The 12,744-nt window shown below is 43.2% G+C and overlaps 13 non-coding genes across 13 annotated transcripts; 3 read left to right on the top strand and 10 right to left on the bottom strand.

The window, feature by feature from the left end:
* Positions 1–338: 338 nt before the first annotated feature.
* Positions 339–453, bottom strand: LOC143730113 (U5 spliceosomal RNA). The gene has a single exon (XR_013200340.1). It is a non-coding gene; the product is annotated as a U5 spliceosomal RNA (small nuclear RNA).
* Positions 454–1,531: 1,078 nt separating this feature from the next.
* Positions 1,532–1,646, bottom strand: LOC143730112 (U5 spliceosomal RNA). Its single transcript, XR_013200339.1, has one exon. It is a non-coding gene; the product is annotated as a U5 spliceosomal RNA (small nuclear RNA).
* Positions 1,647–3,409: 1,763 nt separating this feature from the next.
* Positions 3,410–3,524, bottom strand: LOC143730311 (U5 spliceosomal RNA). Its single transcript, XR_013200519.1, has one exon. It is a non-coding gene; the product is annotated as a U5 spliceosomal RNA (small nuclear RNA).
* Positions 3,525–4,761: 1,237 nt separating this feature from the next.
* Positions 4,762–4,833, top strand: trnad-guc (transfer RNA aspartic acid (anticodon GUC)). The gene has a single exon. It is a non-coding gene; the product is annotated as a tRNA-Asp (tRNA).
* Positions 4,834–5,277: 444 nt separating this feature from the next.
* Positions 5,278–5,391, bottom strand: LOC143729829 (U5 spliceosomal RNA). The gene has a single exon (XR_013200090.1). It is a non-coding gene; the product is annotated as a U5 spliceosomal RNA (small nuclear RNA).
* Positions 5,392–5,794: 403 nt separating this feature from the next.
* LOC143730111 (U5 spliceosomal RNA) lies at positions 5,795–5,909 on the bottom strand. The gene has a single exon (XR_013200338.1). It is a non-coding gene; the product is annotated as a U5 spliceosomal RNA (small nuclear RNA).
* Positions 5,910–6,319: 410 nt separating this feature from the next.
* LOC143730109 (U5 spliceosomal RNA) lies at positions 6,320–6,434 on the bottom strand. Its single transcript, XR_013200337.1, has one exon. It is a non-coding gene; the product is annotated as a U5 spliceosomal RNA (small nuclear RNA).
* A 996-nt stretch (positions 6,435–7,430) lies between these two features.
* LOC143730108 (U5 spliceosomal RNA) lies at positions 7,431–7,545 on the bottom strand. The gene has a single exon (XR_013200336.1). It is a non-coding gene; the product is annotated as a U5 spliceosomal RNA (small nuclear RNA).
* Positions 7,546–8,780: 1,235 nt separating this feature from the next.
* On the top strand, positions 8,781–8,852 carry trnad-guc (transfer RNA aspartic acid (anticodon GUC)). The gene has a single exon. It is a non-coding gene; the product is annotated as a tRNA-Asp (tRNA).
* A 444-nt stretch (positions 8,853–9,296) lies between these two features.
* Positions 9,297–9,410, bottom strand: LOC143729828 (U5 spliceosomal RNA). Its single transcript, XR_013200089.1, has one exon. It is a non-coding gene; the product is annotated as a U5 spliceosomal RNA (small nuclear RNA).
* Positions 9,411–9,831: 421 nt separating this feature from the next.
* Positions 9,832–9,946, bottom strand: LOC143730106 (U5 spliceosomal RNA). Its single transcript, XR_013200334.1, has one exon. It is a non-coding gene; the product is annotated as a U5 spliceosomal RNA (small nuclear RNA).
* A 1,049-nt stretch (positions 9,947–10,995) lies between these two features.
* On the bottom strand, positions 10,996–11,110 carry LOC143730340 (U5 spliceosomal RNA). The gene has a single exon (XR_013200546.1). It is a non-coding gene; the product is annotated as a U5 spliceosomal RNA (small nuclear RNA).
* Positions 11,111–12,347: 1,237 nt separating this feature from the next.
* trnad-guc (transfer RNA aspartic acid (anticodon GUC)) lies at positions 12,348–12,419 on the top strand. The gene has a single exon. It is a non-coding gene; the product is annotated as a tRNA-Asp (tRNA).
* Positions 12,420–12,744: the final 325 nt, after the last annotated feature.

The raw sequence follows: 12,744 nt of genomic DNA, 5'->3' as shown, positions 1-12,744 counted from the left end.
TGCAGGCTCCTCCCATCCAGCTTATTTTCTTTTTTTAAAAAAACAATAATACAGCCATATCCATTAGAGGAAGGAGCAAATGTAAAAAGAATCTGCCCCATCACCAAATGTCCGCAAACCCTGTCCAAGAGGATGTCACTGAATCCGATAGTATGTCGAAGACCAGTGGTAGTATTCGCATGAGATTTTTATGAACTTCCTGGATGCTAAATGAACAAACCCTTCATCTCCTTGGATTGCGGGTGGATACTTTTAGCCACGCACGATCTGTGGCCCAGCCTATTGTGGTACTTTGTTACAAGCTGCCAAACGTCCTCTGTTCTTGAACAAACACATGTAGCTCTGCTGTGAGCAGAGCATCCAAAAATATCAGAAACTCGCAAATGTTCCCCTCCACGGAAATCTTTAGTAAAAGGCGAAAGATTTATGCGTGAATGAAGAGAAACTCGAGCTGTACCCATGAGACGTTGGGACAATGTGGTCCCAAGCACATGCAACCATGCTCAGCAAGGGTAATGTCTGGTGCAGGCTCCTCCCATCCAGCTTATTTTCTTTTAAAAAAACAAAACAATAATACAGCCATATCCATTAGAGGAAGGAGCAAATGTAAAAAGAATCTGCCCCATCACCAAATGTCCGCAAACCCTGTCCAAGAGGATGTCACTGAATCCGATAGTATGTCGAAGACCAGTGGTAGTATTCGCATGAGATTTTTATGAACTTCCTGGATGCTAAATGAACAAACCCTTCATCTCCTTGGATTGCGGGTGGATACCTCCATAGGACAGGGTGAGCTCCTTGGCCAAAATAAAAGGCTTAAATAATAATAACTCCATTAATGGAAAGCATATCCAGTATTAAGTGACGTCTCAACGGTTGAGCATAGACAACAGTACCGTACCGCCCAGAGAAGCAATTGGGATGACCAGTCCTCGTTAGTATAATGGACAGTATCTCCGCCTGTCACGCGGAAGACCGGGGTTCGATTAGTCTTCTTCTTTATCACGACCAAACACCTTGCATAAGCTCAGGCTTTACCGTGGAAGGCGCTGTTAAAGTCAACCTGCCGTTCAAGACTCACTTGATTATGTTTAGCTAATTGCATTTGAAAGATTTTACTTTCAAGAAAGCGTTTGCAATAGGTTTGTAAAAGGTGTTTTTTGAATGTTTGGCCTGAGTCTTTTTTTTTTGTTGCATTTTCACTGTTCTGACCAGTGTGTTGCATTCCGAACGCTTGGAAACAGTGAATAATGTTGCGAAACAATCGGTTCAAAGCTTTGTTTCTCCCATCACTACCCTTTTGTGCTTGGTAAAACTTACATTCACACTGCTGACACAAGACTCGAAGTTGTGAACTGGGAAAGTGTGGATGGTTTGACGACTACCCTTTGTGCTTGGTAAAACTTACATTCACACCGCTTGCTTGGACAAAACAGCCAATTCTTTTAGCCACGCTCGATCTGTGACCCAGCCTATTGTGGTACTTTGTTACAAGCTGCCAAACGTCCTCTGTTCTTGAACAAACACATGTAGCTCTGCTGTGAGCAGAGCATCCAAAAATATCAGAAACTCGCAAATGTTCCCCTCCACGGAAATCTTTAGTAAAAGGCGAAAGATTTATGCGTGAATGAAGAGAAACTCGAGCTGTACCCATGAGACGTATGGACAATGTGGTCCCAAGCACATGCAACCATGCTCAGCAAGGGTAATGTCTGGTGCAGGCTCCTCCCATCCAGCTTATTTTCTTTAAAAAAAAAAACAATAATACAGCCATATCCATTAGAGGAAGGAGCAAATGTAAAAAGAATCTGCCCCATCACCAAATGTCCGCAAACCCTGTCCAAGAGGATGTCACTGAATCCGATAGTATGTCGAAGACCAGTGGTAGTATTCGCATGAGATTTTTATGAACTTCCTGGATGCTAAATGAACAAACCCTTCATCTCCTTGGATTGCGGGTGGATACCTCCATAGGACAGGGTGAGCTCCTTGGCCAAAATAAAAGGCTTAAATAATAATAACTCCATTAATGGAAAGCATATCCAGTATTAATTGACGTCTCAACGGTTGAGCATAGACAACAGTACCGTACCGCCCAGAGAAGCAATTGGGATGACCAGTCCTCGTTAGTATAGTGGACAGTATCTCCGCCTGTCACGCGGAAGACCGGGGTTCGATTAGTCTTCTTCTTTATCACGGCCAAACACCTTGCATAAGCTCAGGCTTTACCGTGGAAGGCGCTGTTAAAGTCAACCTGCCGTTCAAGACTCACTTGATTATGTTTAGCTAATTGCATTTGAAAGGTTTTACTTTCAAGAAAGCGTTTGCAATAGGTTTGTAAAAGGTGTTTTTTGAATGTTTGGCCTGAGTCTTTTTTTGTTGTTGCATTTTCACTGTTCTGACCAGTGTGTTGCGTTCCGAACGCTTGGAAACAGTGAATAATGTTGCGAAACAATCGGTTCAAAGCTTTGTTTCTCCCATCACTACCCTTTTGTGCTTGGTAAAACTTACATTCACACTGCTGACACAAGACTCGAAGTTGTGAACTGGGAAAGTGTAGATGGTTTGACGACTACCCAGTTCCAGTCTTGGACAAAACAGCCAATTCTTTTAGCCACTCTCAATCTCTGGCCCAACCTATTGTGGTACTTTGTTACAAGCTGCCAAACGTCCTCTGTTCTTGAACAAACACATGTAGCTCTGCTGTGAGCAAGACAATTCTTGGATACCTCCATAGGACAGGGTGAGCTTTTTGGCCAAAATAAAATGTTTAAATAATAATAACTCCATTAATGGAAAGCATATCCAGTATTAAGTCACGTCTCAACGGTTGAGCATAGACAACAGTAACACACAGCCCAGAGAAGCAACTGTGATGACCAGTCCTCGTTAGTATAGTGGACAGTATCTCCGCCTGTCACGCGGAAGACCGGGGTTCGATTCCCCTACGGGGAGTCTTCTTCTTTATCACGACCAAACACCTTGCATAAGCTCGGGCTTTACCGTGGAAGGTGCTGTTAAAGTCAACCTGCCGTTCAAGACTCGCTTGATTATTTTTAGCTAATTGCATTTGAAAGATTTTACTTTCAAGAAAGCGTTTGCAATAGGTTTGTAAAAGGTGTTTTTTGAATGTTTGGCCTGAGTCTTTTTTCTTTTGTGGGATTTTCACTGTTCTGACCAGCGTGTTCCGTTCCGAACACTTGGAAACAGTGAATAATTTTGCGAAGCAATCAGTTCAAAGCTTTGTTTCTCCCATCACTACCCTTTGGTGCTTGGTAAAACTTACATTCACACCGCTGTCTTGGACAAAACAGCCAATTCTTTTAGCCACGCTCGATCTTTGGCCCAGCCTATTGTGGTACTTTGTTACAAGCTGCCAAACGTCCTCTGTTCTTGAACAAACACATGTAGCTCTGCTGCGAGCAGAGCATCCAAAAATATAAGAAACTCGCAAATGTTCCCCTCCTCGGAAATCTTTAGTAAAAGGCGAAAGATTTATGCGTGAATGAAGAGAAACTCGAGCTGTACCCATGAGACGTTGGGACAATGTGGTTCCAAGCACATGCAACCATGCTCAGCAAGGGTAATGTCTGGTGCAGGCTCCTCCCATCCAGCTTATTTTCTTTAAAAAAAAAAACAATAATACAGCCATATCCATTAGAGGAAGGAGCAAATGTAAAAAGAATCTGCCCCATCACCAAATGTCCGCAAACCCTGTCCAAGAGGATGTCACTGAATCCGATAGTATGTCGAAGACCAGTGGTAGTATTCGCATGAGATTTTTATGAACTTCCTGGATGCTAAATGAACAAACCCTTCATCTCCTTGGATTGCGGGTGGATACCTCCATAGGACAGGGTGAGCTCCTTGGCCAAAATAAAAGGCTTAAATAATAATAACTCCATTAATGGAAAGCATATCCAGTATTAATTGACGTCTCAACGGTTGAGCATAGACAACAGTACCGTACCGCCCAGAGAAGCAATTGGGATGACCAGTCCTCGTTAGTATAGTGGACAGTATCTCCGCCTGTCACGCGGAAGACCGGGGTTCGATTAGTCTTCTTCTTTATCACGGCCAAACACCTTGCATAAGCTCAGGCTTTACCGTGGAAGGCGCTGTTAAAGTCAACCTGCCGTTCAAGACTCACTTGATTATGTTTAGCTAATTGCATTTGAAAGGTTTTACTTTCAAGAAAGCGTTTGCAATAGGTTTGTAAAAGGTGTTTTTTGAATGTTTGGCCTGAGTCTTTTTTTGTTGTTGCATTTTCACTGTTCTGACCAGTGTGTTGCGTTCCGAACGCTTGGAAACAGTGAATAATGTTGCGAAACAATCGGTTCAAAGCTTTGTTTCTCCCATCACTACCCTTTTGTGCTTGGTAAAACTTACATTCACACTGCTGACACAAGACTCGAAGTTGTGAACTGGGAAAGTGTGGATGGTTTGACGACTACCCAGTTCCAGTCTTGGACAAAACAGCCAATTCTTTTAGCCACGCTCGATCTTTGGCCCAGCCTATTGTGGTACTTTGTTACAAGCTGCCAAACGTCCTCTGTTCTTGAACAAACACATGTAGCTCTGCTGTGAGCAAGACAATTCTTGGATACCTCCATAGGACAGGGTGAGCTCTTTGGCCAAAATAAAATGTTTAAATAATAATAACTCCATTAATGGAAAGCATATCCAGTATTAAGTGACGTCTCAACGGTTGAGCATAGACAACAGTAACACACCACCCAGAGAAGCAACTGTGATGACTAGTCCTCGTTAGTATAGTGGACAGTATCTCCGCCTGTCACGCGGAAGACCGGGGTTCGATTCCCCGACGGGGAGTCTTCTTCTTTATCACGACCAAACACCTTGCATAAGCTCGGGCTTTACCGTGGAAGGTGCTGTTAAAGTCAACCTGCCGTTCAAGACTCGCTTGATTATTTTTAGCTAATTGCATTTGAAAGATTTTACTTTCAAGAAAGCGTTTGCAATAGGTTTGTGGAAGGTGTTTTTTGAATGTTTGGCCTGAGTCTTTTTTTTGTGTGGGATTTTCACTGTTCTGACCAGCGTGTTCCGTTCCGAACGCTTGGAAACAGTGAATAATTTTGCGAAGCAATCAGTTCAAAGCTTTGTTTCTCCCATCACTACCCTTTTGTGCTTGGTAAAACTTACATTCACACCGCTTGCTTGGACAAAACAGCCAATTCTTTTAGCCACGCTCGATCTGTGACCCAGCCTATTGTGGTACTTTGTTACAAGCTGCCAAACGTCCTCTGTTCTTGAACAAACACATGTAGCTCTGAGCATCCAAAAATATCAGAAACTCGCAAATGTTCCCCTCCACGGAAATCTTTAGTAAAAGGCGAAAGATTTATGCGTGAATGAAGAGAAACTCGAGCTGTACCCATGAGACGTATGGACAATGTGGTCCCAAGCACATGCAACAATGCAAGGGTAATGTCTGGTGCAGGCTCCTCCCATCCAGCTTATTTTCTTTTTTAAAAAAAACAATAATACAGCCATATCCATTAGAGGAAGGAGCAAATGTAAAAAGAATCTGCCCCATCACCAAATGTCCGCAAACCCTGTCCAAGAGGATGTCACTGAATCCGATAGTATGTCGAAGACCAGTGGTAGTATTCGCATGAGATTTTTATGAACTTCCTGGATGCTAAATGAACAAACCCTTCATCTCCTTGGATTGCGGGTGGATACTTTTAGCCACGCACGATCTGTGGCCCAGCCTATTGTGGTACTTTGTTACAAGCTGCCAAACGTCCTCTGTTCTTGAACAAACACATGTAGCTCTGCTGTGAGCAGAGCATCCAAAAATATCAGAAACTCGCAAATGTTCCCCTCCACGGAAATCTTTAGTAAAAGGCGAAAGATTTATGCGTGAATGAAGAGAAACTCGAGCTGTACCCATGAGACGTTGGGACAATGTGGTCCCAAGCACATGCAACCATGCTCAGCAAGGGTAATGTCTGGTGCAGGCTCCTCCCATCCAGCTTATTTTCTTTAAAAAAAAAAAAACAATAATACAGCCATATCCATTAGAGGAAAGAGCAAATGTAAAAAGAATCTGCCCCATCAACAAATGTCCGCAAACCCTGTCCAAGAGGATGTCACTGAATCCGATAGTATGTTGAAGACCAGTGGTAGTATTCGCAAGAGATTTTTATGAACTTCCTGGATGCTAAATGAACAAACCCTTCATCTCCTTGGATTGCGGGTGGATACTTTTAGCCACGCACGATCTGTGGCCCAGCCTATTGTGGTACTTTGTTACAAGCTGCCAAACGTCCTCTGTTCTTGAACAAACACATGTAGCTCTGCTGTGAGCAGAGCATCCAAAAATATCAGAAACTCGCAAATGTTCCCCTCCACGGAAATCTTTAGTAAAAGGCGAAAGATTTATGCGTGAATGAAGAGAAACTCGAGCTGTACCCATGAGACGTTGGGACAATGTGGTCCCAAGCACATGCAACCATGCTCAGCAAGGGTAATGTCTGGTGCAGGCTCCTCCCATCCAGCTTATTTTCTTTTTAAAAAAAACAATAATACAGCCATATCCATTAGAGGAAGGAGCAAATGTAAAAAGAATCTGCCCCATCACCAAATGTCCGCAAACCCTGTCCAAGAGGATGTCACTGAATCCGATAGTATGTCGAAGACCAGTGGTAGTATTCGCATGAGATTTTTATGAACTTCCTGGATGCTAAATGAACAAACCCTTCATCTCCTTGGATTGCGGGTGGATACCTCCATAGGACAGGGTGAGCTCCTTGGCCAAAATAAAAGGCTTAAATAATAATAACTCCATTAATGGAAAGCATATCCAGTATTAAGTGACGTCTCAACGGTTGAGCATAGACAACAGTACCGTACCGCCCAGAGAAGCAATTGGGATGACCAGTCCTTGTTAGTATAGTGGACAGTATCTCCGCCTGTCACGCGGAAGACCGGGGTTCGATTCCCCGACGGGGGGTCTTCTTCTTTATCACGACCAAACACCTTGCATAAGCTCGGGCTTTACCGTGGAAGGTGCTTTTAAAGTCAACCTGCCATTCAAGACTCGCTTGATTATTTTTAGCTAATTGCATTTGAAAGATTTTACTTTCAAGAAAGCGTTTGCAATAGGTTTGTAAAAGGTGTTTTTTGAATGTTTGGCCTGAGTCTTTTTTTTGTGGGATTTTCACTGTTCTGACCAGCGTGTTCCGTTCCGAACGCTTGGAAACAGTGAACAATTTTGCGAAGCAATCAGTTCAAAGCTTTGTTTCTCCCATCACTACCCTTTTGTGCTTGGTAAAACTTACATTCACACCGCTGTCTTGGACAAAACAGCCAATTCTTTTAGCCACGCTCGATCTGTGGCCCAGCCTATTGTGGTACTTTGTTACAAGCTGCCAAACGTCCTCTGTTCTTGAACAAACACATGTAGCTCTGCTGTGAGCAGAGCATCCAAAAATATCAGAAACTCGCAAATGTTCCCCTCCACGGAAATCTTTAGTAAAAGGCGAAAGATTTATGCGTGAATGAAGAGAAACTCGAGCTGTACCCATGAGACGTTGGGACAATGTGGTCCCAAGCACATGCAACCATGCTCAGCAAGGGTAATGTCTGGTGCAGGCTGCTCCCATCCAGCTTTTTTCTTTAAAAAAAAAACAATAATACAGCCATATCCATTAGAGGAAGGAGCAAATGTAAAAAGAATCTGCCCCATCACCAAATGTCCGCAAACCCTGTCCAAGAGGATGTCACTGAATCCGATAGTATGTCGAAGACCAGTGGTAGTATTCGCATGAGATTTTTATGAACTTCCTGGATGCTAAATGAACAAACCCTTCATCTCCTTAGATTGCGGATGGATACCTCCATAGGACAGGGTGAGCTCCTTGGCCAAAATAAAAGGCTTAAATAATAATAACTCCATTAATGGAAAGCATATCCAGTATTAAGTGACGTCTCAACGGTTGAGCATAGACAACAGTACCGTACCGCCCAGAGAAGCAATTGGGATGACCAGTCCTCGTTAGTATAGTGGACAGTATCTCCGCCTGTCACGCGGAAGACCGGGGTTCGATTAGTCTTCTTCTTTATCACGACCAAACACCTTGCATAAGCTCAGGCTTTACAGTGGAAGGCGCTGTTAAAGTCAACCTGCCGTTCAAGACTCACTTGATTATGTTTAGCTAATTGCATTTGAAAGATTTTACTTTCAAGAAAGCGTTTGCAATAGGTTTGTAAAAGGTGTTTTTTGAATGTTTGGCCTGAGTCTTTTTTTTTTGTTGCATTTTCACTGTTCTGACCAGTGTGTTGCGTTCCGAACGCTTGGAAACAGTGAATAATGTTGCGAAACAATCGGTTCAAAGCTTTGTTTCTCCCATCACTACCCTTTTGTGCTTGGTAAAACTTACATTCACACTGCTGACACAAGACTCGAAGTTGTGAACTGGGAAAGTGTGGATGGTTTGACGACTACCCAGTTCCAGTCTTGGACAAAACAGCCAATTCTTTTAGCCACGCTCAATCTCTGGCCCAACCTATTGTGGTACTTTGTTACAAGCTGCCAAACGTCCTCTGTTCTTAAACAAACACATGTAGCTCTGCTGTGAGCAAGACAATTCTTGGATACATCCATAGGACAGGGTGAGCTCTTTGGCCAAAATAAAATGTTTAAATAATAATAACTCCATTAATGGAAAGCATATCCAGTATTAAGTGACGTCTCAACGGTTGAGCATAGACAACAGTAACAGACCGCCCAGAGAAGCAACTGTGATGACCAGTCCTCGTTAGTATAGTGGACAGTATCTCCGCCTGTCACGCGGAAGACCGGGGTTCGATTCCCCGACGGGGAGTCTTCTTCTTTATCACGACCAAACACCTTGCATAAGCTCGGGCTTTACCGTGGAAGGTGCTGTTAAAGTCAACCTGCCGTTCAAGACTCGCTTGATTATTTTTAGCTAATTGCATTTGAAAGATTTTACTTTCAAGAAAGCGTTTGCAATAGGTTTGTGGAAGGTGTTTTTTGAATGTTTGGCCTGAGTCTTTTTTTTGTGTGGGATTTTCACTGTTCTGACCAGCGTGTTCCGTTCCGAACGCTTGGAAACAGTGAATAATTTTGCGAAGCAATCAGTTCAAAGCTTTGTTTCTCCCATCACTACCCTTTTGTGCTTGGTAAAACTTACATTCACACCGCTTGCTTGGACAAAACAGCCAATTCTTTTAGCCACGCTCGATCTGTGACCCAGCCTATTGTGGTACTTTGTTACAAGCTGCCAAACGTCCTCTGTTCTTGAACAAACACATGTAGCTCTGAGCATCCAAAAATATCAGAAACTCGCAAATGTTCCCCTCCACGGAAATCTTTAGTAAAAGGCGAAAGATTTATGCGTGAATGAAGAGAAACTCGAGCTGTACCCATGAGACGTTGGGACAATGTGGTCCCAAGCACATGCAACAATGCAAGGGTAATGTCTGGTGCAGGCTCCTCCCATCCAGCTTATTTTCTTTTTTAAAAAAAACAATAATACAGCCATATCCATTAGAGGAAGGAGCAAATGTAAAAAGAATCTGCCCCATCACCAAATGTCCGCAAACCCTGTCCAAGAGGATGTCACTGAATCCGATAGTATGTCGAAGACCAGTGGTAGTATTCGCATGAGATTTTTATGAACTTCCTGGATGCTAAATGAACAAACCCTTCATCTCCTTGGATTGCGGGTGGATACTTTTAGCCACGCACGATCTGTGAGCCACGCACGATCTGTGGCCCAGCCTATTGTGGTACTTTGTTACAAGCTGCCAAACGTCCTCTGTTCTTGAACAAACACATGTAGCTCTGCTGTGAGCAGAGCATCCAAAAATATCAGAAACTCGCAAATGTTCCCCTCCACGGAAATCTTTAGTAAAAGGCGAAAGATTTATGCGTGAATGAAGAGAAACTCGAGCTGTACCCATGAGACGTTGGGACAATGTGGTCCCAAGCACATGCAACCATGCTCAGCAAGGGTAATGTCTGGTGCAGGCTCCTCCCATCCAGCTTATTTTCTTTAAAAAAAAAACAATAATACAGCCATATCCATTAGAGGAAGGAGCAAATGTAAAAAGAATCTGCCCCATCACCAAATGTCCGCAAACCCTGTCCAAGAGGATGTCACTGAATCCGATAGTATGTCGAAGACCAGTGGTAGTATTCGCATGAGATTTTTATGAACATCCTGGATGCTAAATGAACAAACCCTTCATCTCCTTGGATTGCGGGTGGATACCTCCATAGGACAGGGTGAGCTCCTTGGCCAAAATAAAAGGCTTAAATAATAATAACTCCATTAATGGAAAGTATATCCAGTATTAAGTGACGTCTCAACGGTTGAGCATAGACAACAGTACCGTACCGCCCAGAGAAGCAATTGGGATGACCAGTCCTCGTTAGTATAATGGACAGTATCTCCGCCTGTCACGCGTAAGACCGGGGTTCGATTAGTCTTCTTCTTTATCACGACCAAACACCTTGCATAAGCTCAGGCTTTACCGTGGAAGGCGCTGTTAAAGTCAACCTGCCGTTCAAGACTCACTTGATTATGTTTAGCTAATTGCATTTGAAAGATTTTACTTTCAAGAAAGCGTTTGCAATAGGTTTGTAAAAGGTGTTTTTTGAATGTTTGGCCTGAGTCTTTTTTTTTTGTTGCATTTTCACTGTTCTGACCAGTGTGTTGCGTTCCGAACGCTTGGAAACAGTGAATAATTTTGCGAAACAATCGGTTCAAAGCTTTGTTTCTCCCATCACTACCCTTTTGTGCTTGGTAAAACTTACATTCACACTGCTGACACAAGACTCGAAGTTATGAACTGGGAAAGTGTGGATGGTTTGACGACTACCCAGTTCCAGTCTTGGACAAAACAGCCAATTCTTTTAGCCACGCTCGATCTGTGGCCCAGCCTATTGTGGTACTTTGTTACAAGCTGCCAAACGTCCTCTGTTCTTGAACAAACACATGTAGCTCTGCTGTGAGCAGAGCATCCAAAAATATAAGAAACTCGCAAATGTTCCCCTCCACGGAAATCTTTAGTAAAAGGCGAAAGATTTATGCGTGAATGAAGAGAAACTCTAGCTGTACCCATGAGACGTTGGGACAATGTGCTCCCAAGCACATGCAACCATGCTCAGCAAGGGTAATGTCTGGTGCAGGCTCCTCCCATCCAGCTTATTTTCTTTAAAAAAAAAACAATAATACAGCCATATCCATTAGAGGAAGGAGCAAATGTAAAAAGAATCTGCCCCATCACCAAATGTCCGCAAACCCTGTCCAAGAGGATGTCACTGAATCCGATAGTATGTCGAAGACCAGTGGTAGTATTCGCATGAGATTTTTATGAACTTCCTGGATGCTAAATGAACAAACCCTTCATCTCCTTAGATTGCGGATGGATACCTCCATAGGACAGGGTGAGCTCCTTGGCCAAAATAAAAGGCTTAAATAATAATAACTCCATTAATGGAAAGCATATCCAGTATTAAGTGACGTCTCAACGGTTGAGCATAGACAACAGTACCGTACCGCCCAGAGAAGCAATTGGGATGACCAGTCCTCGTTAGTATAGTGGACAGTATCTCCGCCTGTCACGCGGAAGACCGGGGTTCGATTAGTCTTCTTCTTTATCACGACCAAACACCTTGCATAAGCTCAGGCTTTACCGTGGAAGGCGCTGTTAAAGTCAACCTGCCGTTCAAGACTCACTTGATTATGTTTAGCTAATTGCATTTGAAAGATTTTACTTTCAAGAAAGCGTTTGCAATAGGTTTGTAAAAGTGTTTTTTGAATGTTTGGCCTGAGTCTTTTTTTTTTTTGTTGCATTTTCACTGTTCTGACCAGTGTGTTGCGTTCCGAACGCTTGGAAACAGTGAATAATGTTGCGAAACAATCAGTTCAAAGCTTTGTTTCTCCCATCACTACCCTTTTGTGCTTGGTAAAACTTACATTCACACTGCTGACACAAGACTCGAAGTTGTGAACTGGGAAAGTGTGGATGGTTTGACGACTACCCAGTTCCAGTCTTGGACAAAACAGCCAATTCTTTTAGCCACGCTCAATCTCTGGCCCAACCTATTGTGGTACTTTGTTACAAGCTGCCAAACGTCCTCTGTTCTTGAACAAACACATGTAGCTCTGCTGTGAGCAAGACAATTCTTGGATACCTCCATAGGACAGGGTGAGCTCTTTGGCCAAAATAAAAGGTTTAAATAATAATAACTCCATTAATGGAAAGCATATCCAGTATTAAGTGACGTCTCAACGGTTGAGCATAGACAACAGTAACACACCACCCAGAGAAGCAACTGTGATGACCAGTCCTCGTTAGTATAGTGGACAGTATCTCCGCCTGTCACGCGGAAGACCGGGGTTCGATTCCCCGACGGGGAGTCTTCTTCTTTATCACGACCAAACACCTTGCATAAGCTCGGGCTTTACCGTGGAAGGTGCTGTTAAAGTCAACCTGCCATTCAAGACTCGCTTGATTATTTTTAGCTAATTGCATTTGAAAGATTTTACTTTCAAGAAAGCGTTTCCCAATAGGTTTGTAAAAGGTGTTTTTTGAATGTTTGGCCTGAGTCTTTTTTCTTTTGTGGGATTTTCACTGTTCTGACCAGCGTGTTCCGTTCCGAACGCTTGGAAACAGTGAATAATTTTGCGAAGCAATCAGTTCAAAGCCTTGTTTCTCCCATCACTACCCTTTGGTGCTTGGTAA

This window comes from Siphateles boraxobius, unplaced genomic scaffold (assembly GCF_051911475.1).
Source record: "Siphateles boraxobius isolate OS27281-9 unplaced genomic scaffold, OSU_SipBor_1 8, whole genome shotgun sequence".
NCBI lineage: Eukaryota > Metazoa > Chordata > Actinopteri > Cypriniformes > Leuciscidae > Siphateles > Siphateles boraxobius.
Note: the sequence above shows the minus strand (reverse complement) of the source record. Positions and strands in the feature narration are given on the sequence as shown.